At 40.1% G+C, this 22,242-nt stretch overlaps 1 protein-coding gene across 7 annotated transcripts in view; it reads left to right on the top strand.

Annotated features, from left to right (window-relative positions):
- The window catches only part of inpp4b (inositol polyphosphate-4-phosphatase type II B), a 141,257-nt gene that overhangs the window by 40,296 nt on the left and 78,719 nt on the right, over positions 1-22,242 (top strand). The window contains exon 1 of one of the 7 annotated variants that reach the window (XM_036551014.1): positions 19,751-19,847. The exons of 5 other annotated variants lie outside the window; for them this stretch is intronic. The gene's annotated coding sequence lies outside the window, so the exon portion shown is untranslated. Of the gene's footprint in view, positions 1-19,750; positions 19,848-20,046; positions 20,156-22,242 lie in introns of those variants that run through there. One more of the 7 variants, XM_036551013.1, reaches the window with a different exon arrangement.

Here is a 22,242-nt window from a genome sequence, read left to right as displayed (position 1 = left end):
TAGATAATATCCATAAGGAATAAAAAGAAGACATGCCTTTAATTCATAACTGAACTGACAGAAGGCTCAGGTGCTGTTGTACATCTTTCAACAGTGTGAGTAATGTATTGACAGGATAACCCCTTGAGATGAGCCATCTCATTTTTTGAGGGGGTCCATATAAACAGAGGTGCAATGCAGGAGAAAAAGGGATTAGCAATACGAACACATGATTATGAAGATGACATACTGTATATACACACACACACACACACACACACACACACACACAGCCGTACCCCACAAAACACAGAAACACATATTCAAAAGTACATATTTTTCAGAAAAATAACCTATTACATTTTAACGCACCAGCATCTTTAGTTGATTTCAGATCTGTAGGCAAGCTAGTCTAGTCATTGGGTACCTTTTAGCTGAAGGCTTTCTGTCCCCAATCAAATTATTACCCATGCTACTTTAAACTAAGTATGTTCAGATCTTTTTAATGAATGGTCATATTCAGATTCTTCTAAAAGCAATTTAAGATGGTAGATGCATTGGCATGGATCCATTGGAAACTAAACTGAAGCCAATGCAGTTGTCATCTGTTTGATTGTGACAGTCAGTGCAGTTGAACATATATTTCACAGTGAAGTGGTCTGTGGTGACATCCAAGAACAGATCTCCAGAGGTTTTGGCAGACAACATCCAGCACATGAAATCAAGTTATTGATGCTTTCTGGTATAAAATATCTCCACAGTCTAGGACAGGCATAAGTATTTGGGTTATCAGTGTCTCCCCTATTGTCTTGGACCTTTCTAATATCTCAAGCTTACAGCTGACCTTTTTCAAGGTTGCCAATATATTTCTCAAAATTCAATTCAGAGTCAAGCCATAAACCCAAACAATTATTTATGTCATTCTAAATTTTAGAGCACTTTAATATCTTCTGTACAGATCGCCGATTTTCAAGCTTCAGATTTTATCCCTCTTGTTCCAAGCAGTATATTAAAAGACATTTCCCCATTCAGCACCAATTTATTGACAACAAACCACATTAGTAGTGTGTCGATATCAGCCTGGAGAGAGGCAACCAACTGTGGTACACTTCTTCTTGCTGCATATATGACAGTGTGAATAGTGCATAAGCAAATGTTTGCAGTGGTATATACTGCAGATCATTTAAAAAACAGAGACCAGCAAGAGTCCCAGAACTGAACCCTGTTGTATGCCTTCTATTGCTGAAAGTTTTCCTAGATATCCTCTTATGATAGCATGCCGTCTTCTATCATTGTGGAAAGCACATAATCAGTTTAGGCCAGGGTATTAGCAGAGAAAGCAGTGTATTTTTAACTAGGCTATCAGAATGTCATGACGCAGTAGATGAAATGCCTTGGTCAGGTCAGTATAAATTGAGCCTGTGATTTTTCTATGATCTGATGAGGTGGTAAGATCATTTGCCAGTTTCATTAATGCTGTAGCAGTAGAACAATTAGATTAAACCTTAGGTAGAAGGTTTAAAACCAGTCTGATGGAGATATTACATTAAAAACATTGATACCACAATACTTGATTGTAGATTAGTTTTTCAAAACCTTTAGCAATAACACATGAAACAGATATTGGCCCATAGTTACTAATGTTAAGAGAGTCCACAACTTTGTTGAAAAGGGTCACATTTCCATATGGATGGCAACTTTCTTTTAGAAAACGATAGGTTTAAAAAGGTGACCTACAGGTTGTATTAACAAATGCGCAGTCCACGTGATAGATTTTGGCTCCAAACTGGGACCATCTAAATCAGATTCTTATTAATATTCATGTCACATAGGGCAGACTGCGCCCACTTCTCTTAATTTTTCTAAATTTAAATAAATAAATAAATAAAACAATGCAAAGGTCACTCTTGAAAAGATGTGTTGCAGTGTGAACGTCTCTGTTAAGAAAGGGGAACAAGACCTAAAGGCTAGACACACACAGGTTTTGGTTTCATTATGCATCAGGGGATAAGAAAGCAAACGTCTTAGGCATGTATATATAAAATATAAAAATGATTTCATGTTAAGTGCACAAAGGTAATTATCACAGATCACAGAAGCATGTCAATCATGCAAACCAACCAGAAGCAGGTTCAAGGCCCTATTGTCAGCTCCCTAGTCACCACTTATATAATGTAAAATCTATTAGACGTTTATGAATGGTTCAGGCCAGCGATTAAAGAGAGGTCCGCAGAGCCGTTTATTGGCTGCTGTTGGATGTTTAATTGTGGCACAATCGAGCGCGTCGGCTGATCCACCGCCTGGTCCAGGGCCCCCGTCCGCCCCCGCCTTCTCTCTCTCTCTCACAATGCACTTTGATCTCAGCGCCGGAATTAGTTAGGGTAAAAAACCACCCGCACTCCACAGCGATTATTCTGAAGAGCGCTGGTCAAGTTAGAGAAGAGCAGCAGCACTACAGGCAAGGAGTTATTTTACCACTGCCTAGTCTCCCGTTTGACCTTTTTTCATTTCTTTTATTATGTTTCCCAGAATATGTTTGTGATCAGATGATACACAGAATGGAAGAAACTTTAGAATTTCAAACTCAGAATAGCAAAATTAAAGTAATGAGGCCCTGAGTTTATGTACAATTAGCCATATGGTTTCAGAGTGAATTTGGTTAAGGGGCAACTTTGAACCACCCTTGCAAGCTCCAGTAATTTAAAGTTTTATTTTCACAGTGCACCGAAAATTTTTCCACAAGATGAACAGCTGCCATCTGTGGGCTTATCCTTCTTTTAGATGAAGTGAATAAATCACTGTATAAATGCTGACTGGGAGTCTAAGGTTAGTTCTTAGAAATCATCACACAAAGCATTGTATTTGCTGCTCAGTGGAAGGTGTGTCTTTAATAACCTTTCTGGGGTTAGGGCATGTGTGAATTCATTTACCACTAGGTGTCAAGTTATTTCTTATTATTGAATGAAAGTCATCCACTGCTGTTAATTGCAGCAAAACATTTGTGCTTGCTAGCACAATGCCCCTTGATTGCCTATTGTTCTTTCGCAAGTAATGCTACACTTTGCCAGTAGACCTGTCCCTCCGGATTTGATTATTTAATAGCAGTTTATGGCGTCCATAGGTTATCCTTCCTATTTAAATAGCAGTCTCTCTTAAAAAAAAAAAACAGATTTTTTTCATGGCTGATTCTGCAAAAAATTGATTGGATTTCTTGCTGCTCTGAATGGAATGAGTGAATAACTTCAAGTAAGTCTAATTTCCACTCACCTTGAGCCTTTGATTTAGGTATTCCGGTATGATTTCACTTGTACTGCTATGAATATATGAACAGCTGGCCAAGGTGGGCACAGAGGGGAGAAGGCAAAAGGTGTTAGGAAGAAGATGACAAAGATGGATTTCTCTGATGTTAAATCAGATGCCTGGAGGCTGAGATGTCAGAGACAACAGGTCACCTCGACCTTGCCCTTGTCACGTGTGGCCGGATGCACACTTTAGATCCCAGGGCAATATTTATATGGTGCAAATGTGAAATGAGGTCACCCCTCAAATTATTTACTGGCTGCAGTTTGTTGAGGCCTCTTCTAAATACCCATAATTCCTGCAGGAGATAGGAATGTTAGGATAAAGAGAACCATTCTCTTTATTTTCATACACATAGTTCAAAAATATGTGCAGTCGCTTAACTATTTTTACCAGATTTAACTGAAATAATACCTCGAAAGCAAAAGGTATTGTTGCCTTGGACTTTACAGAAGGATTTAATGCCAAAAGTAAGGTTATTTTATTTCCCTAATAATTCCATAGATGAGGTTGGGAGACTTTGTAAAACAGCAGAACTGGCTGGCTAGGCAGATTTTAGCGGGTGTGCAGTTTTTCACCCTGGGATAGTCTATATCCTCCGCCACTATTGCTGCATCCCAGAATGCTCCTTATTTACTTCTAGTTGAACATTAACTAATCGTCTCTCCCACAGAGTGATAACCCACTTTTATGACACTTTGCTGGGAGCTCAACAATGCAGGTCTGTTTCTCTCCTCACTCTGGAGTGAACCATCTGAAAATGCCAACTGGGGCATCTTTTTAGCTCTGTATCCCATCCACTTAAGTGGCTAATGTAAGCCGCTGAGTGGCTCTGTAGCTGGCTAATGCTACTTCTACCCACATTTCCAGCCAGGAGAGGAGTAAGAAAGTCTCCAGCTGGGGCACTTGTGCGACACGGAAAAGCGGGCACTGAAACTACCTACATTATTAACACAGGGACCTGTGGGCTAGGGCTGGGTCATTATGGCATATTTGCACTTGATAGCGGGAAAAAAAACAGGCATACGATGTTCGGGCATACTTGTTCTGACCAGCTATGTAAACAATGTGTGGATAGTATTTCATATTATACATTTTACAGAATGTATTAGGCAGTTAATAGCTTTCCCCTGCTGAGAAAATTGTTCTTCAGTCGAGCCACAGAACTAGAACACAGAGGTATAGACTTATTGTTCAGCAAAACACTTCATATGAACCAGGAAGTGTCTGTCGGGTTTTACAACAAAACTTGACGGGTAGATTCACAGAATAGTGGTATGTAAGTCATATTATAATGGAGCTGGAACAGATATTACACAACTGGAACTTGTATCTGCAGTTACATAAATATAAAGCAGTGTATGGCTTCCTCGAACAGATCAGCACAATGTGACTACTGGAAGTACAGTCACAGTTCTCTTTCCTGATACAAATACATACTATGAGTCATTATAATACTTATTTGTCATGCTCACCAACGTTGATGCTTTTTGAATAAGTAATTGGTTATTTTTACAGAGGGGCAAGAGCATTGTTAATGTTTTCATATGCATATAGTGGTCATTTATTGTACTTCAGTGGTGCAAACATTCCAAACAATTCATCTCGATTTTTTTATTTAGTCATTTTATATGAATGACAACACAGAGCTTTAATTCAGTGAAAGTCTCACACATAGTAATAAGCCTATCATAATATTGCCCAATCCTCTGCTACTTGTCACAGTGCAGGGAGAAGTCAGTGTGCTGGATAAGATGAAGGCTGTTTGTTCTGTAAGAAGATGTTGGACAGGGGACAGGAAAAAATGCCAGGGAGAGATGTGCTCACACCATGATCTTTATACTCTAATATAAAGCAAGAGACACAAATCTTATGAATCCCCACACACATTGTAAAGCATCCCTCAGTAAATGTGTACCATAAAATACAGTAGATTCTTGAATTAAAATTATATGACACAACAGCTCACAATTTATTAGTCTATTGCTTGTATTTATTTATTTAATTTGTTGATATTTTCTGCTGTAGCATTGTATTTTCTAGACTTTGGAATCGATTGAGAAGTCTCCCAGCTAATCCTGTCTGTCAGTTATATTAAGGTTGAAAGAGGTGACACCATGCTAAACTGGTAATGAGGCTTCCAGCATAGCTGTATCCACATGTCACTCATACTTTCTCCAACACCCCTCTTGTTTGACGTTAGAAGTTACCATGGTTATTCCTGGCGCCATCTTGAAGGATATTCCAAATCCCAGAAAAAGGCTAAAGTTTTCTTTACCCTTGATTGCCCCTTTCAATCGCAATCACAATAATCTTTTTAATTTGGTAGAAATGGTAGAAATCTCTGCACATCTTATCTAAAGGATCAACTATTAATTATATTTAGCTATATCATCTTAATCAAAATGCCGTTGTTGGAATGAAATATTTCAATGTTAAGGATAATTCACATTTTAGGAGAAAAGGTTTCAAATTAAATGGCAGAAAAGTTCTTCCTTTATTTGTGAGGAAAAAAATACCCCTATATTTCTCAATAATTTTAATATTTTCTGTAATTAACAGAAGTAAAACCATGGATATTTTTAAACTCGTGTGTGTGTGTGTGTGTCTGTCTGTCTGTCTGTCTATCTCTGTGTGAAAAATTTCCAGGATTTGGATTCCATTTTACAGACACCAATTGGTCAAATAGTTGTAAATGTTCTCAAGAGAATCCCTCCCATTCACAAACAGGAACCATATTTGGCCATCCTGGTACAGTTAGTCCCAGAGGTACAACTTCAGCGTGAAAACAAGAAACCACTCCAAGGGCCAGAGTAGTTTATCTTTTAATTGGCAGAGTATTAGCTCAGTTCTGCTCTTAGTGAGAAAGCTCTAAGGGGCCTTGTGAGGCCTTGAATTGGCAGAACAAAAGGCTGAATGTATTCTCTACTTCATATGAACAATGTGATAAATAATAGTAACGGCACACAATTTCACCTTTTCTAAGCCAGGTTTGCAAAGGTTCAGCCCTGAAAATGTGGGTTCAATTTGGGTCCAGTCAGTTTAATTTTTCTTTAAAGCAGATAATTATGCAGTAACTCTAAAGAAACTGAGCTGAGCTTTAGCTGAGCGTCTGAGGGTAAAGGTTTTATTGGTTTACACAATTTATGGCATGATTTTGACAACAGCATTTTATTTTGACATTACTTTTTTTCACATTTTATAGTATTTTTATCATACTTCATTTAGTTTTTTTTAAATTATATTAATCAGTAAATTATCTTTTTTTCATTGATAGAAGTTGCCTGCACCACAGTTACATTAGAATTCCTATTTAGAGATGTATTGAGCTTTTTTGTAGCCATTTCATATGATCATATATTGTCCTCCAAAAATTTAGTTTAATTCTTGCCCTTCAGGCCTCTTAATATTTAAATGCGAGTCTGAGGCTTGCACATGTGTTAAACATGTGTAATGGACCTTATGGACCTTTCCACATTTTCCTCCAAGTTTTAGCATGTTCCTCACAGTCATGCATGTGCATGAGGGATTGCACAAGTATCAAGGGCAAAAGCAGATGGGAAAGCTATTGCCTCCAAAACAGTTCTTTATTACAAATTTCCCCTGGTACAATTAGGCAGCACAGTGCACAGTTTTGCTAACTTTCAGGTATGCCCACCATAAATCTGGCACTTCATGCATTATGAATATTTCACCACTCTCTAGAAATTAGCAGTAGACTTGTCATGCATTACCCACAGCTAGTTAAATATGACAAAGTCACACTCAATGGAAAGTATGTTGCATTTTTCAGATAGCTATATCCCAGAAATGATTTATTTATTACTTTTAGTGTAGCTTGCTAGAACTTGCCCCTAGTGTTTGACTAGTCCCACAATTATAGTTTATACAAATCTATGTTAATGTGAATAAATACATTTGTCATATTTAAAAACTGTATTCCTCATGTGTGTTTAAGATACTGAAAACCAAGATCAAGTTCTGAAACATGAATGTAACCTTAATCATTTGACAGGACTTATACCATTATTCATGCAACCTGGGAAAAATGTCTATGAAGATCTGATCTGTAATGTTGGCTGCAAATTGACTATCACTGACATCCAATATCACCAATTACTCTTTAGTCATACATAAAGTTAATTTAGATTTTAATTTTAGATTTTAGCTTTGTTCTAGTTGCAAGCTAAAAGCTGTAGTTCCAACATTAAGTCTCTTAATAGGGTGTTGTACCACCACAAACCACCAGAACAGCTTCAGTGCACTTTGGTATAGATTATACAAGTGTCTGAAACTCTGTTGGAGGGATGTGACATTTTTCCACTAGAAATTCCATAATTAGTTGTTTTGCTGATGTTTGTGGAATATTCTGTCTCAGAATCTGCTCTAGAATCTCTAGTGTTCAGCTGGGTTGAGATTTGGTCACTGAGATGGCCATGGAATATTTATTGGTTTGGCATGGCATATTCATGGTTTATATCATTTTAATGCTCTTCAAACCATTCAGTGACCACTCATGCCCTGTGACATTGTCATCCTGGAAGAGACCACTGTCATAATGATAGAAATGCTTCACCATAGGATGAAGATGATCAGAAAGAAAGGTTTTGTATTTATTGGTGTCTACCTTGCCCTGTAAGGGCTTGAGTGGACCTAAACCATGCCAGGAGAATGCACACCACATCATAACACAGCCGCCAGAATGCTTCACTTTCGGAAAAACAACCACTCGGGCCTCCAATGCAATCATCTGCTTGTTGAGAACAGGGTGAGGGGTGACTCTTCTGACCATATGACTTTTTCCACTGCTCAGTAGACCACTTCCTGCGTTCTTTGAACCACTTTAGTCACAAATGTGCAAGGTATAATGAGGTGTTTATGCACTTGAACCCAGCTATAGTATCCCACTCTATGAAGTTCCCAATGGATTTCCCTTGATGAAACTGTCTGCTCACAACGTAGATTGATATTTGCAGTCAACTAACAGCAGTATGGTCTAGTGGTAAGAAGCATGGCTTATAACTGAAAGGTTCCTGCTTCAATTCCCTCCTGGGTGACTGCTGTTGTACCCTTGGGTAACATGCTTAACCCACAGTTGCCTCAGTAAATATCAAGCTGTATAGATGGATAACATGTAAGAATTCTAACCTACTGTATGTAAGTCACTCTGGATAAGAGCATCTGCTAAATGACAATAATGTAAAGCAACTGATTCAGAGTTGTTTGTTTGCTTTGCCTTGCACCTCAAACTAAGACACAGATATCATAGGCAAGCACTATACACTTTTGAGCATTGGTCCTAGCTGATGATGTCTTTCCCTCAGACTTCCATGCCAACATCACCTTAGCCCCCCAGAAACATCTGCAAGCAGTTTTCATCACTACAGCTCCTGTCAAATATCACCCCTTTCAAAGTCACTGAGATCCCTTCTTCTAACCATAGTAGTCAAAATCATGAGCAACTGGGCCTGCCCAGCATTTTTATACATGACCTAAGCATGATGTGATGTTAATTGCTTGATTAACTCAGTAACCACACCTGTGTGGAAGCACCTGTTTTCAGTATACTTTGTATCTGTAATTTGCTCAAGTGTTTCCTTTATTTTGGTAGTTACCAGTAGGTCTGTAAGTTAGTGGTCAAGAAATCAATAAAATACAATGCAACATGATGGGCGTCCATATAGAGACATATTTTATGGGAAAATTATATAAATGATAAAGTGTTGTGCTCCATATCCTTAGCCTAGACTGAATCAGGAGCCTCATGTGAACTGTATATTGTTTTTCATAAGAATGCTTTTAACTTGTTTATTAGTGGGAAGACTTCGATTATTATTATTACACTTCCTGTTTACAAGACAGCTCTTGAAGTGAAAAAGGGAAGGCGCAGCTGTTCTTTATTTAACGCCAAACAGGTTTAGTAAAACATGAAAGATACATTCGCAGTCAATGCACTTAACGCAAGTATTTGTGGAGTGCATGCCAACTGAATGTATAATATGCACGACCTCTGCCGCTGGGAGTACTGTCCTCTAGTTACACATGAATGTCAAAAGGAACATGTGATGACACGTATATAAAATTTGTGGGCATAACGCCGTATTGTATGAGGAGAAATGAAATGCATTAAAGATTCAGCCATATATAATGGAGTTCCTGCCCATAAAACCTCGACAGCTTTTCAATTACTCTCCGTGTACTCTATGGTTCCTCCTTACAAGATTGGAAGATGTCCGTTTCCCTCCATTCTCTCGCAGCCAATGTCCTGAATGTTACGGCATATTTTGTTGGCGGGACGTGCTTTTGTGTGGCGCTTTTCCGGAAGGCCCCGAGGTGCGCGGCGGACCAAGGTCACGCGGCTTTACTTGTCAGAAAATGGGGCTCCGTACTGATTTGACCTCCCCTCCCCGCTACAGAAGGATTGTTAAACCATGAGGCTGTCACAATCGCATGTTCCTCTCCCAGTCGCCTCTGTGACTTAGGCATTATTCCTTGAGTGTCTGACGCCAAAGGAAAGTAATATTTCAAAAAAGCGTGGAGCACAAATAATTGGACAGGCCTGCACGGTCAATTTAACTTACAGCTAATGAAAGTAGCCTCTTTCCTTTTTTTCCCCCCCTCTTCCATGTGGCTAAATGGATTGTATTTAAATTGGAGCTTACCTGCAGGCATGCTCCAGAGCCCTGTAGAGGTCAGCAACTGTTAATGGTATGTTGGTCGCAGCCTGCACTTACTGTCATTGGGCTGTCAGAGATAAGGCTTAAATATTAAAGTAGGAAATCAAAGAAGGTCAATAGAACCAATTACAGAAGTTATTCGGAAAAGGGCTCCACTTAGATTGCGGAAGCGTAACAGTTCAGAGCCACACAAGTGCAAATCCCGATAACAGGTTGCTGTCACAGCTGAACTAGCAGACTTCTCTTTCTCTCTCTCCCCCTCTCCCCTTCCAATGAGTCAAAAATTTCCTTGTAGGTTTAATTTTTTCTAAAATGGCATCTCCTCGTGCCTACTTGTAATGGTGAATTTTGACAAGTGAGGAGGTCCCTCACCATTAGTGTGGCTCCTGTCTGACAGAGAAAGAGGCTCCTTTCATGGCCTCTCACTGGCGTATTCATGGAAATATAGTTTAATGCTGGCAGTCTCTTTTGTCAATTTGCAGAGATTGTGAATAACAAAATTTTCATATTTCACGGTTTGTCACTGACAGGAAAATGCAAGGGATGATGAAACCGCGTTTGCTGGAACTGGATTTCCGATAAAGCAAAAGTGAAATGTATGCATGGAAACAAAAACTGATATTTTCTGTATTTTTAGAATTTATTTTGCTTCAGTGCAGGAAACCTGTGCTCCAACAAAATACTTTTCCTGGTTTTAGTATTTTCAGAGAACAACCAGATATGTCCTTAATCACCTTTGGAGGTTGGATAGATAGGTAACTGCGAGGACTCTTGGGAATGTGTTACTGCAATGGACAGCCTTCTTGACTGAGGGCATACTGGTACATCAAGGTATTTTCTAACTTTTGGATAAACTCTGACCTCATTAGCCATCCAGGCACAGACACAAGTTCCACTTTTGTTAATGCAAATGAAGCCCTTTGTGTTTAGCAAAATAAATCTGAGTCATTGAATTTCTCTGTGGTGATGCATGGGCAATGCTAACAATGGGGGCACAAGCTAAAAATTCTCCCAGCAGTGAGATGGGTCACAACTTTCTTGTTCTGTTGTACCATAGGTATTATTACCACATTTGTGAATTTACCTTCCTATATTGCACTGGGGGAACCGCCAATATCACACTGATGTATGGTACCATTAAAATTCTGCTGTGTTGCTGTTTTTACTTCAGATTTTACCCATCGCGGTGCTGCTTTTTCAACATTTTAATCTTTTATTTACCCATCATGCCTCACAGGATGAATTAATTCTCCAGCCAACTGTGTCATCTTATCTCATTAATCCACACATGTACTCCATGTTTACTTTATTCCCTCCTGGAGGTGATTTATTTTAGTGCTTATAAGTGTTTGTTTTTTTGTCATTCTGTGCTTGTTATTTCACAAAATCCATAGTGTTTTATCCATAAATAACAAATGGCTTGAAAGTGCGCTCTGGGAGGGGAAAAAATCCTATAATTTGTACCTTAAATTGTTCTTAATTTTCACTTTAACTTCTCATTGATCTTTTCCTACGAGTAAAGGGATTGTCCAGGGATTTCCTTGATGTTTAAGTGGACATTAAGATGTGTCATGAATACTGCAAATATTCTAAGGGGCCCTGGTGTTGCTCTGCAAAAATCCATATCCCTCATTGCTTTGCTACTCAAAATTTCTGCTCATTTTTTCATTCATATATCCAATATTTTGTGATATTTTCAAAAGAAATTCTAGGATTTGTCCACACAACTGCCATAAAGACATTTAGCCTGTGAAATACCCTTCACTCACATACCCTCCATCCTTGTATATTTGCTTTTTTCTTCTGCAATATTGTCCATCCCCACCTCTCCTGTTAATCCTCTGTTCATTCACCCACACCCTCTGTATTTAAACTCTCCACACTCTTTGCCTCTTAACAGATGGACGCGATTGTCACTAACTCCTTTTTTCCCCAAACCATCTTCCCATAGCGAAGCAATTATCTTCAGTACTTATATAGCCCACACATCCAAGTTAGATAATCATGAATTGAAATTACTAACCTGGTTTGCTTTACATTCAGGGTCTTATCCTTTCCACAAATATCCAACCTCAGCAGGTCTTTGCTGATTTTGGATCAGCTAAGGTCCATTCTCTCCATTCTTATACTTCATCCTTCCTTTAAAGATGCACTGTTACATCGTTGAATATTATCTAAATGGTATGCTGTCAGATGGTTGAAATTGTACTTTAAATTGCATTTTATAGTTTCTGAAAAATAAAAATGCACAAAATAATTTTTACTTTCACTAGTACTGCTATTACTACTACAACTACTACTGCTATTATTACTACTAATACTACTACTACAATAATAATAAAATATTTACTTTGTAGTTGAGAACACCTTTACTCTTATATCACATTGACTATGAACCAACTTCTCATGCAATGTAAAGTGGATTGTCTCCATCAAGTGACAAAAAATGGGACAAGGTCATTTACATATAAAATTTAATTGGCTCTTGGAAACCTGCCGATAGCTTTCTGCCCCTCAACCATACCGATGAGATATGAATATCACCATATTTATAGTGACAGTGATTTTATGAATAATAAGCAACTCTCACACATTTCATTTACCAGCCAATTTGAAAACAGTGATCATTTTGATTAATAACTGCTTTCAAACTGTGCAGCTTAGGTGTCCATTTTTGCCAAGGAGCATAACAGTACTTTTCAAAGGACTTTGTAAGACCCCATTGATAATTTTAAGCTGACAATCATTCATCAGTTTAGATTTACTGAAAGGTGCGGTGGGAAACCTTTCAGGTAATTAAACATTATTCAAGCAGACAGAGGGGAGTGGAAAGGAGGTGGTCAAAATTTGTATTCAGCAAGTCTATGTAACGGCACTGCTATGCAAATAAATGCAGTCTAACTGAAACATATGCTGTTATGCTTTGAAAAAAAACCACATTACATCATAATGTAGCATGGCTGTAACACAATTGTAAAGCATTATGGGTAAGTTAAGGTAAAATCAGGGCTGGGATAGGGACAAGGCTACAGTTGAGGGTGAGGATAATGTTAGCTTTATAAACAGAACTGCAGTCATTCAGGCTATTTTTTTTAGTTTTATAAGCTGCAGGTTGGTGTTCACTTTAGTTACCGAGATATCAGCACTAAGAAGTCACACATTTGTTATGCAGTAATTACAATGTAAGTACACCAATAAAATAGGCTGCTTGGTATAATGCCAGACTGTCTCCTCCCCTCACACCTTGTGTTAGCTGGAAAAGTGTTCCGTAAAACAGCCATTTTACACTAATTTGCATAATATGTCATAATGACTGTCTGCACATATACGAATGTGGGCAGGATTTTTCTCAACACACAATAAGGTACTGGAGTTTAATTACATACCTGCAAGAGCAACATCAAAACCCCATCCTATCGTTCCTGAAAATCCCATTTCTCTCAAGAAGGGATTTGCATCGCCTTCAGTTTCATAATTCAATTTCCATCTGAAATTTAATTATGGATACTTTTTTTTTAATGCCCCCTGGTATCGGTGCATATTTGATTGTAACGGCATCACCTGCTTTAGAGGATTTTCAGCACATGAGATGTATTATCAGGTCACGTACAGATTAAATGCTTGACTGACTCTTATCTATTCTTGCCGTGCTCATAGAAATTCAGCTGCATGGAAAGGCCCATGAAAAGTATGCATTTTGTGATTTTTTTTCTTCTTCTTTTCTTTCCCCTGTGTTCCGAGTTGTTCAGAAGTTTCACCACTCAGCAGTGCAGCTGAAAAGAAAAGAGATTGAGCCTCTGATGCGTTTTGGCAGAGTGCGATGACAAACCCAATCAAGGCAGCGCCAGCAGACAGAACCGGGCTGGCATGTGTGTAGGACCACATGAAGTGGGCCCATGGGGACACTTTGGTTATAATATATTTTATGCATGGTGGCAGATGGTTGCTGTCTAGGACATAGATGGAGAAAACAAATAAAGTTAACTGTCTATGAAGTTTTTAATACGAACATATTGTTGTATATAATTCTTCATTCTGCTGGTTGTTCAAAGGTTAAGGGAGCATACCTGCTGTCAGTGTGTGGGAATGATGCTGTCTGCAGATCTTGCTGTTTCTTTTTAATCTTTTTGTTTCGGTGCGATTTAGGGCTGATATTTGTTGTTTTGCACTGCACAAACAACAGCGTGTAATTTCTGGTTTAGTTTGCTTTATAATCTTTTAGGTTTGCCTGATCCAAATCTGAAGCACATGGGCAGTCACAGTGTTACTTCTTGATAAGAGCTCACTTTTTAACACTTTCATCTTTGATATGGTGTGATACAGTATCTGCCATTCAAATCATTGGTCTCTTGTTCAGATCTTTTTAAACTTTCCAAGTTACTTTGAGTAGGTATTGGGTACTTTTCAGGTTACTTATAGTATCATTTATCCATTCTGAAATGCATTATAGTGTTACCACATTTTACTTTATAATTATCCTTAAAATAGTTAATCTGCAGTGCTACGTTTCAAAGAAAACAGAATAATCATTAAATAATCACTCAGCCTTATCGGCAGTGCTTGAACAGAAAAGAAAGCCTAGCTAGCTAGCTACACCCCCTGTTCTGAGTATTACTCTGTAGGAAGTAGTTCTCTGTGTTTTGTTTCAGTACCTCTGCTGATGATACTGTACAGCTCCAGTTTCTCTTCCTACAAAATCACCAAGGTGTTCCTGCTCTCATGGGTCCACAAGCCTGTTACATTGTGCGAAATGTCTTGGTTGTATGTGAAAGCGAAACGGATAACGTACACTGCAGGAGATGTCCCAGTGAAATTAGGATGTAAGCGGTTGTGACAAACTGTTTCTTGCCTCTAAAATGTGGCAGTTTAACTTAAACATAGCCTTTGTACCAAGCACAGCCAGTGGACCTGATAAGGCGTAAAAGCTACGTTATAGATAGAGGCGGGTCACTGGTTCTTTTTTCATCACATGCAATGGGATACTCAGTTGTTCAATTCAACACATTTTTGTGGTATTTTGTTTATTATTATCATTTATAGTTAAAAAAAATAGTAAGGAAAGCAGAAATTTGTTTCACTGTACCCACAGTGTCTTATAAATGTATTCATTGTAAATTTGCTCATTGTCTGTTCACAATGAGCAAGTTGTACACACTAAGGACCCCCCCCCCCCCCCCCCCCCCCCCCCCAAAAAAAAAAAGGTTTCCAGGTGTTCTGCTGTCTTGCAGACAATTCGATTAGATCCCTACCACAGGTACAATTTCTTCGCTTTAGAAAATAAAGATGAAAGGCTGCAAAAAGTCCCTTATCTGGTGTCACCACTGGCCACTTCCTCCTCTGCACATATCTACCATTACAGCAATGACGTGCAGCGGTGAGTCATAGGTCATCCTGCATGAAGATACTCTGATGACAAGCACTGCAGACAAATACATGTAATTAGGTAAAGACAATGGTGGACATTAAGAGGGGTACTAGTTAGGTGCATGTTAAGCAGTGTGAATGCCTGGATTAGAGCTGACAATGACATTTATCCGCTATGCTGTTATGCTCTCATCCTGTTAGCTGCATGTTCAAATGCCAGTTCCAATGATACAGGGAATCAAGCTCAGCTGAGAAGCGGTTTATCATTCTCGAGTAACATTGCGTTGATTTTAACAGTTGAACAAAACAGTCATCGTCATACATGTCGCAACAAAACGTGCCCAATGACATCTCTCCCAGGCTGACCTGAATATGAGTGCAGACCTGTGAAGACCTGTGAACACAAACACACACACACACACACACACACACACCTAAATATAGGGCTTAGTTCAAAACAGGTTTCATAACCTGAAACTTGGATTCTGTGAGCTGGCTCTCTGTTGTAGGATACCGTTAAAAAGAACTGAGAGAGCATGCAGTGCTGGAGTTCAGAGCAGAGTCTTTGTGCACTCACAGAAGCAGACACAGAGAAAACTATTACCCATCATTCCTTGCCTACCATCCAAGGAGGCACCTTCCGGTAAGGACATTGGTCGCTGTAATTGGTCTTCACCAATGTTGTATTCAGTTGTACTCTCAGGAGTACCAGAAATGAGTTCTTAAAGGATCTTGTTTCTTTTGTGTCTGTGTTAGGGTTTTACAATATTTAAATTCTTTAAACATCACTATTGATACTGTCAATGCCATTACCTGGTGTTGCTAGTTTTAATGTTTCTGAGGCAGAGACAGAGCCTTCAATGTGCATAGCGAACGAAAGGAAACAAACACCTCCACTGTTCGTTCCATTCCAAAAATAAAACGGAAGTGCTGTGGCCATTCACTGCATTTAACAGCTATTTACATCTTCAGAAAAACCTGTTAGACCATCAGTGGAAGCGATGCTTTCAAACCCATGTGTTCAACTGTTTTTTATCTCGTGGGGTGTCCCTACAGCACGCTCAGCCATACATTAAGCCTGTTGTATGTCAACTTCCTACTTTACTGAGCACCCGGTGTTTCATAGACAAGGTTATGCTTCTTAACATAATGACAATCGGCACAAGTCACTCTTTTGCGTGAGACAGCCTCCCAGCACATTCCAGCCAAATGAAGGGAATGGGGTTTATCTTCCAGGCAGGCAGGAGTTGATTAAACGTTCTTGGCTTGGTAGCTGAGCTGACTGTTTGAGTGAGTGCTACCCTGCTGGGTACCTAAAGCAGCTAATGCCGGCGGTGGAAGCTTTTAAACTGGAACTCCGTGACACAGGAACACAACCCACTTGTGCAAGGGGCTTACTTCAATCCCCCCTCCGAGGGCGGCTCTTTGGGGACACACCGGCTTCGGCTTTCAAGCGGTTTTCTGCTGCACTCCTCCTGGTTGGTACCTGAGAACAAGGTACATGGCCTGCTGGGGCTGCTGTTGTTTCAGAGGCAGCAGGTCCGCCGCCACACAGGTAATGTAGCAGGTGTAATTGCCTCGGGTCGGCCCGTTCGAGCAGGCTCGAATAGGAAAGTGCGTTCGTTATAAGTAATTGACTAGCACTTTTCAGAGAAAAGAGTGTTGATTTACCCAAGAGCTTGCAAAAAATAAGAAGCACTTCATGATTGTTTTATAGAGTGCCCTGCTCTTGTCTATCAATGAGCGGAATGTGATATTTAATTTGGAATAATGTATGCAATTGGTCAATGATTTGGTTTTTTCTTTGTTGTTGTTGTTTGTTTTTTTTTTTGTTTCTGAAGCCCGTTCTACGCTTGGAAAAGGCTTGTGTCCTTTACAGGCCTTCCATGGTGTTTTTTGTACAAATGAATTGAAGAAGACCTCTTATCACCTTATGAGCCTGTGGTGTCAAAACTGGAATATTTGCTATGCGCACTGAATTACAATTTCATTTTGTGCAGTTTTGTTTGATGTCTGTACAATGCAGATTGGCTGAGAATATTTTCCTCCTCTTTTTTTTTTTCTAAGAAAGGGTAAAAACTATCTCCGAGGGCATTGAGATAAATTTGAATGTTCATGAAAACGTTTTTATTTCAAATGCGGTTCTGTAGGCTGACAGCTTCACAAAAATGCAAAAGCTCTAAAAGCACAGAAAGAGATGGAGTCTCTCTTTCTCCATTTTTATCGGTCGAATATGATTTTATGGAGCATAAAAGAGCTTCACTTTGTGGTCATTGGATTGATTCATATCCCTGCATGGTGTGAAGCAAACATAATTCAGAAATCACAATCATTATGGGGTGGATTAATGTTTGGACCCCCCAAGAATCGATTTGTCCTCAGATGACTGCATGTGATGAATTAGTGCTTATTGTAAAGCCCTACTATAGAACTGGAGGACAGCATTAAATGTGAAAGATGGCTTCAGAGCAGAAGAGTCTGCAAAAAGCAATGAGTGCCTCTTAAACTGCACCAGATATATGTGTTAGATTTTGGGTAATGACTCCAAACCACAGAAATCCAGCGATTACCAGACATGAGTTACTTGCATATTGTTTATGCATTTCCACGTCTTCATATCTGTCTCCATCGCGCAGCTTTTAGTTTTCACACTGCCATAATCGAGAAACTTTGCATAAAAGGCATTTGCCACTGTGTCCGTTGTTTGTAACTGAATCTTCTTTTATAGTGATTTAAACCAAGTGATTTCCCACTAAATTTGATAGGGATTATTGTCTAATCTTAAAAGCTTCTTTTGAGCACCCCGGGGGGTTAAATCAAAAAGCTGTCTGCCTATTAGCCACTTACTGTGCTCTAAATTCAAAGACAGACTGGCAGCAGAACACAAAGTATACAGTCATGGATTTATATTTGCATTATTCATCTCGTGAAACTCCTAAATGTATTAGGAAGATTTCACGTCTCAGATTTTGAACTGCATTGTTTTTTTTTTCCAAGTATGAAGAGTTTGAATTCTTCACTCACAATCTGAAGTGGGACTAATGCTTAGGGCCATGGCTGAATAAATTTGGGAGAGAGAGAGAGAGAGGGAGAGAGAGAGGGAGACAGAGACAGAGAGAGAGGGGGAGAGAGACACAGAGAGAGAGAGAGTGTAGGAGAGAGAGACATAGAGAGAGAAGGGGGAGAGAGAGAGAGAGAGAGAAACAGTCCCGGATCAGTTAATGTGGTGCTGAAACACCTCCACTGTCCAACTGAAAACCGACTCCCTTTCAGGCTACAGCCAGGCTCCGGTGTCACAGTGATGTAAGCAAGGAATTATGCAACTGCTGGGATGATTGTCTACTTCTGTCTGGATGTGTTATTTCAGGATAAAATGGGTTGGAATGACAGCGGATCAGACGGGTGTTGTGGGATGGCCCGGAGCCACTAGAGACTGTGTGCTAAACGTGAAGCAGCATTTACTTTTCAGTTTTTTAAATATACATTAAATATGATAGGTAAGTACATTCTGTCTTATCGTGCATCTGAATTTTCAGAGTTCTCATTAAACTCCCGTGAATGGGAGCCTCCTTTGAGAAAATGCTTTTGACAGCAGGAGTTTCAGATACCCGCAGAGTTTAGCAAAATCAAGCAAGCTGTGCCATTTTAGGTTTATCTCAATCTGCGGCGAGTCTTCTGGGGAGTTTTCATACCTCTGCCAGTTCTTGTGTTGAACACAGCGATGAGTCCTGTCTTTCCCAAGAGCAGAGATGCTAAACTAAGTAGTAATGATGTAGTCCTCTGTGTACACCATGACAACTCTGCTACAGGAGCTTTGCGTGGACTGTGTGCACATGTGCTTACACGTATCAGGTCACGCTAATCCTTTGAGCCTCTGATTATCTTAGCGGTGGCAGAATAATTCTGTTGGCAGGGGCAGTAATGTGATAATCTGAGATGACTGTGTTCGAATTCAAAGCTGACCGAAGAGAACATTTTTGCAAACCCGAGACGGGACAGTGGGTTCTCAACAGTGAAGCTCTGTGTCTGCCTGCGTGCCCTCTTAGCTGGGTCTTCCACGGTGTGAACCAGGCTCATGTTAATTCAAGTAGCCACAATAAGTGATTCTCCCCGCCAGCTATCTGACTCATGCCGGAGACGAGAGGTGTTTCTCCCTCCCTCTCTCTATCTCTCTCTCTTTCTCCCTCCCTCTCTCTCTCTCTCGCTCCCTCTCACTCTCCATATCTCTGTCCCTCTTTTACTTTCTCCCTCCCTGTCACTCCCGCTCCTGCTCTCTCTCTCTCGTGCTCTTTCCCTCCCTCCCTCCCTGTCTCCATCTCTCCCAGCTGCTGCAGCTGCGGCAGTTGCTCTCGCTCGGGTCTTCTCCCAGCCTCGGCGCGGGCAGCCTGTTAGCTCGTCGTGCTGCGAGGGAGGGGGAAAAGAGGATAAGAACTAGAGCGGATAAAGGCGCTGGGAGCCAGAGCGTTTGTCTGGGAAGCGGCGGCCGTGCGCGTGTGTCCCGCTGCGTCCTCGCGGGGCTGCAGTGGGGTAAGTACTCCCCCCCCACACCCCTCCCAGCTGGGTGTACGCAGTCTGGCTTGTTTGACTGTTTTATTTGTTTTGCTCTCGTCCGGTCGTTCGGCCAGGTGCCGCGCTCCGCTCCCAGGTGAGTCAGGAGTTTCAGCCCAACGCTCAGGCAAGTGGAGGAGTCCGCACCGCACCTGCCCCAAACGCTCGGTCGGCCAGAGCGGCGCCCGATCAATAGGACAGCAGCGGGAGGTGCGCCACTTACCAGGGCTGAGTGATAGGGAACAAGTGGCCTTCATGGCTATGAAAACAACCTTGGGAGAGAAAAGGTAATGCAGTCCGTGTGAATGTAGGGGGATGGGGGGGGGGGGGGGGGGTTAGGTGGGGGGCAGAAGGAACTTACGTGGTTCTGTATGCTGTTGCATTCTTGGAAAAAGTGAGAGAAGAAGGGAGCATAGGTAGAAGATTTTCTTTTAACTTTGAAACTTGAAAGGTGAACAGACTGGGACAAATATGAGTCCTCCTGGTGTTGAGAAAGCATCATTTGTCTTTGCTTTTTCTGCTCTTTATCATACTGGGCCTTTTGATCCTGCACTAAAATAGGCCCTCAGGGCTTCATTACTTTTTAAGCTTTAGTGGAGGGCTTTAGAAAAACATGCAAAAATCAGTCGGTTTTCAAGAGGATTAATAGGTTCATATTGGTGATGGTAATGATGCCATTCTGAGGTAACGATGTGATAATGATGTAGTTCTTTCTCTGAACTCCAAGCGCCAGCAGCTTCTCTGATTTGAATCAGATTGTATTAATAACTCAGGTTACAACCCGTTGGAGTTTTATTTTAAGAATATGATTTGTCAAGGTATATGTGTGCAAAGTTTTTACAGAGAGTAAACAGGAAGTGATGTAAAGGTCACCAGGAAGGATGTCTTAGATGAAACACAAAACGTACAACAGGAAAACATATAAAGTAGGCTGAGACATAGGTTCATGGGGTCATTTTTGGTTGTTTCCCATGGGTAGTGATACTGGTTTTGATTGGTGTGAAGGAGGAATTCAGTCCAAAGTGCTGTTGTCTCCAGACTTTATATGTTAGGTGCAGCAGTTAGACATATGGAGTCTGTGCTGTGGTTTTGACTCCTAGCTTGGCCTCTGCTGTGGTCCCTTTAAGCAGGATGTTTTTCCTCAAGCAAAAACAGCCTAGCTGTGAAAATGAGATAATAATAGTGTTTTGTGATCTGACGCGACCTCTGACACATCAAGGCCAGCACAGGACCCCTCTTATGAGAGAGACAGGGCCTCTGCTTGAGTGAGACTGCAGACCTCAATAACAGCAACTGCATGCCGGGCCACATCTTTGTGGCTTTGCACCACTGTATGGTGCTCATTTTTCATACATCGTCATTTTCATAGATATATTTAGCAAGTTTGTAGCTGTCGGGCAAATAGAATTACTAAATTATGAAAGGCTTCTGAGGATAACAAAAGCCAGTGCAATTCTACCTTTAATACATCTGCTTCACTTTGCTTACTTCAGCATATGTATTATTTTTAGTAGTATTAGTAGTAGAATTAAGTATAACAATAATAATAATAATAATCTATAAATTCATTGATAGGCTAAATGAGACTGAGAATCTACCTTTGGAAGGAACTTTATATGCAATTCCGTGACGTGTGTAGTATTTTCCAACACTAGCAATCTAAAATTTAAGTAAAATACACCTTTGGGGTGTAGAATAGCTGCTTTAGAAGCAAATGATAGATGGCTCAATAAATGATAAAAAATGAGAGCTTGGTTTTTATGCCAGCGAAAGAGAAAATATGTCACCTTAGATGCAAACCAAGAAGACAGGAACAACCAGGGGAAAAAAATTGATGTTTTAGACTCTGACTGAACTCCACTCTGGGTCTGTTTACAGTAACGCTTTAAATATCGATCTCAGTTTAGACGGTTTACAAATTGACATGCAGATTGGGGTATATTTTAAGAGCAAACAGACAGAAACAGTTGCAAATTAGATTTCAACAGCCCTTTTCAAAATGACCTCCGGGGACGGCCTTGGAGACATTTGTACAAGAACAGCACCAGTTCCTTGCATTAGAGAAACAGGAAGGGATGAATTTTAAAGTTTAAACATGCAGAGCGTACTGAGCTGTTGTTTTCACAGGCAGAATGCAAATGGTGTCTACTGTCCTAAACAGATATATAAAGACTCAGCCAGGTGCAATGACCATGCATGTTAACCTGCTTAACAAATACTCAGATGAGAAAGTTAATCAAAGTTAGCCATTTATGCTGCATTAAATTAGGTTTTCAACCATGGTTAGCAGGCATAACAGAAATTCAATTATATCAGCTGTGTAGGCACTATTTAATGCAGACACAAAGCAAAAAAAAAAAAAAAAAACTCCCCA

Source organism: Megalops cyprinoides, chromosome 18 (assembly GCF_013368585.1).
Source record: "Megalops cyprinoides isolate fMegCyp1 chromosome 18, fMegCyp1.pri, whole genome shotgun sequence".
NCBI lineage: Eukaryota > Metazoa > Chordata > Actinopteri > Elopiformes > Megalopidae > Megalops > Megalops cyprinoides.
Note: the sequence above shows the minus strand (reverse complement) of the source record. Positions and strands in the feature narration are given on the sequence as shown.